This window comes from Pongo abelii, chromosome 3 (genome assembly GCF_028885655.2).
Source record: "Pongo abelii isolate AG06213 chromosome 3, NHGRI_mPonAbe1-v2.0_pri, whole genome shotgun sequence".
NCBI classification, from domain to species: Eukaryota; Metazoa; Chordata; class Mammalia; order Primates; family Hominidae; genus Pongo; species Pongo abelii.
The window spans coordinates 186,823,742-186,827,145 of NC_071988.2; the positions used below are offsets into that span (position 1 = coordinate 186,823,742).

General features: G+C 34.4%; 1 non-coding gene across 1 annotated transcript; it reads left to right on the plus strand.

Moving 5' to 3' along the window:
• The first annotated feature begins 328 nt into the window (after window positions 1-328).
• LOC112133196 (U6 spliceosomal RNA) lies at window positions 329-435 on the plus strand. Its single transcript, XR_002914882.1, has one exon. It is a non-coding gene; the product is annotated as a U6 spliceosomal RNA (small nuclear RNA).
• The last annotated feature ends 2,969 nt before the right edge of the window (window positions 436-3,404 follow it).

Below are 3,404 nucleotides of genomic sequence, written 5' to 3' on the forward strand. Positions count from 1 at the left end.
AGAACCATGAGGTTACAGGTGGCACCAGTAATTCTTTGCACAAACTAAAGAACATTTCGCAGAAATGTTTAAGGACAGCAACTTAAGGGAGAGAAGTGACATTAAGTCCTACCCTCAGGGATAGATGGTTGTATGTTAATAATTTTCAGTCTCCTTTTTTATATCTCCGAGTTTTTATTAAATAATTCTTAAAACTACTTAACAATGGGATATTGACATTTGTGGTAAATTGGGATTAGTTACTACTTTCTGGACAGCATTTGGAGAGATACTAAATGGTGTGTCAAGATTTTTTTAAACTACTATAAGATGTTTAGAGAAAGAAATGGCGTTCGATTTGGCAACACATGCACTAAAATTGGAACGACACAGAGAAGATTAGCATTGTCCCTGTGCAAGGATGACATGCAAATTCATGAAGTGTTCAATTAAAAAAAAAAAGAAAAAAAGAAATGCATAGTTTCCACAGGACAAACACAGTGATGCTCTTATATTTTAATTTATTTCCTTCTTTTCTCTCTCGTTTTTTTCCTTCTTTTCTCTATTCTTTTTTTTCAAAGTTAAAAATAAGCATTTGGGCTTTTTTTTTTTTTAAAAGCTAAAACTAGTGGATACAGTCAGAGTAGGCCCACTGTTCTCTGTCTTCTCTCTTCCATGACAGTTGAATCTCAAATGTCGTGAACTAGAACTCACTTTACTTGGATAATGGAAATTCTAGATCTTTTAATCCTGGCCTCCAAATCCTTACCTCTTTAAAAACAAATGTGTTTTATGTAAACATATGCACACTATCATGTGCCCAAGGATATAGGCCTATTTTTCATCCTGTTCTCTTCAAGTCTTTTTAGTGCTTTATGTCAGCCATTTAAGAGGAAGTCTTTGAACATAGTGTCGCTTTCTGATTTAGACATGTATTTGTTCTTTTAACATCTTTGGCAATCTACTTATATATAGATTACTACTACACTGGAGCACATATTATCGTCAGTTTTTCAGAATTATAATACCATTTCCTGCCTAGGTTCTACACTCAGCTCTTCGGTTCAGTACTTTTCAAGGATTCTCCCCACCATCCTCAGTTTTACACAATATATATTAGGAAGACTGTAGAAATGTTTCTCAGATGTATTTTCAATAACTTGCTTTTATTGGAAAATAAATATCGTCAGCAATCCATTGAACCCACTAGTCCCTGTTTGGAAGAATGTTTTTAATGCTATGTAATAATTATGTTTCAGAAAAGTAGAGAGCTGAGGATAATTGCTCCCTCTAACTCTTGAGACTTGCTAGTGCCAATTCTTCTGATCAATAACACTATTTAAAGGGATATATGCACTTTGTTGCCCTGTGTGGTAAAACTGTGAGAGATATTAGAATTTTCATATTATAAAAGGAGAAACAGAATCATCAAACTTAATGCCCTGAGGTAGTACTGATGCAAAAATATTTCAGATAAACTAACTACTCGTGGCCAATCCAAATCTATAAAATTTCTTTTCTTTTAATTTTTCTTTTTTTTTTTTTTTTGAGACGGAGTTTCACTCTGGTTGCCCAGACTGGAGTGCAATGGTGCGATCTCGGCTCACCGCAACCTCTGCCTCCCAGGTTCAAGCAATTCTCCTACCTCAGCCTCCCGAGTAGCTGGGATTACAGGCATGCACCACCACGCCCGGCTAATTTTGTATTTTTAGTAGAGATAGGGTTTCTCCATGTTGAGGCTGGTATCGAACTCCTGACCTCAGGTGATCTGCCCGCCTCGGCCTCCCAAAGTGCTGGGATTACAGGCGTGAGCCACCACGCCTGGCCCTTTTCTTCTAATTTTTTAAGAGCACTTTTTGAGCTAGATTTAAAAACGTGCTATATTTTATATCTCCTTTAGAAATTTTAAACATTTTCAAATGGCAATCTTTGGTATTCTATATGCTATTTCAGTATATAATTTATCATTCCCAAAAGAAAAATGTGTTGATTTTATGTTTTAACTGGAAAATTGAGTTCTGAGACATTAATGGAACTTTGGATTTAAGAAGCAATAAAAACAAGAAACTGATTTGTGTGCAAGGCTAATGCTCTTACTTGAAAATTGTTTGTGATCTGGAAAAAAAAATCTCAAAAGTGACTATTGTTGGATATTTTTCTTTATACACATAACAAGGTTTAAAGGATAATTATTATATGGAGTTTTTCAGCTTCAAGGCTAGCCTCTGAATGTTTGCGGATTCCACAGATCTGCAAATAATTAGCTGACAATGCTGGAATGCAGAAACAGGTCTGTCAGCAGCATTGCTGTTAAGCACTGAGGGAGAATCAAAGGCCAGCAGAGGCACAAATGAACTCACTCAGGCAAAGACCTCAGTCTCTCCTTTATCTACACTCCATAGGTAATGTCAAAAAAGTTTCTCAAATATCTATATGGACTGAATTAAGGAATAACTTAAGAATCTTGTACTTACATAAAAGTCATCTTGTCATTTAACCTGAACATTTTAAATGATTGCATTTTCATGACTACCAAAATATTTGTCCACTCTAAGAGAAACTTCACTGGGTAGAGGTACAATATTCTCAATGCATAATTTTTAGTAATTTAGCTTTTGGGATCTTGCTCCTACCTATATAGAAGATTTATAAGTGGAAAAGAGTAAAATTCAAATGAATTTTACCCCATAGTCATTACAGAGATGTAAGGGTTTCACTAAATTTTATTAATCCGACGCTTTGTCACAAATGTGTTTGCATTACCACAGTGCATTTCTGCAACTCAAGAGATAAGCAATGTTGGAAGATGGTACTTATTCTTGAGAATAAGTTCTGTTTCATCTTTTATCCTTCTCTGACAAAAACTGAAGTTAATATTTCTCTCTCTGAGTCTGTATTCTCTTAGATTTCTTAGTTATTTCCATGATACATCAAACAAGCCTAAAACTGTTACGTAGAATGTCTGTTTTTATGTAACAAAGGACTAGAAATCTAGTTATACATAGAAGAGGACTTGAGACCCTAAAATACACATTTATTCATTTGGAGACTTCATTCAGCTTTCCTTTCTTCAGGTTATGCCTACTTCTGTCTCACAATATATTCCAGGGAACCAGATAAGCAATGAACACATGATTCCCTAGTTTTTAATCGGCCGCACACAGCATCAGAATTCTTCTAGGCACATTTTACTTTCTAGGCACATTTTACTAAGCAAAATCCTAACTTTAAAAAATATACATGAACTGCTATGATGACTAAAACACCTAAACAGGAAATTTGAAAACTTATAAGCTAAATAATTACTTCACCTGCTATCACTGATTTGAATGATACTGTATTTTTTTAAAAAAAATCCTTTTAAATGAATTAGTATTCAAGTATTAAAACAAGCTCTGAAAACTAAATTATTTACATATGTTACA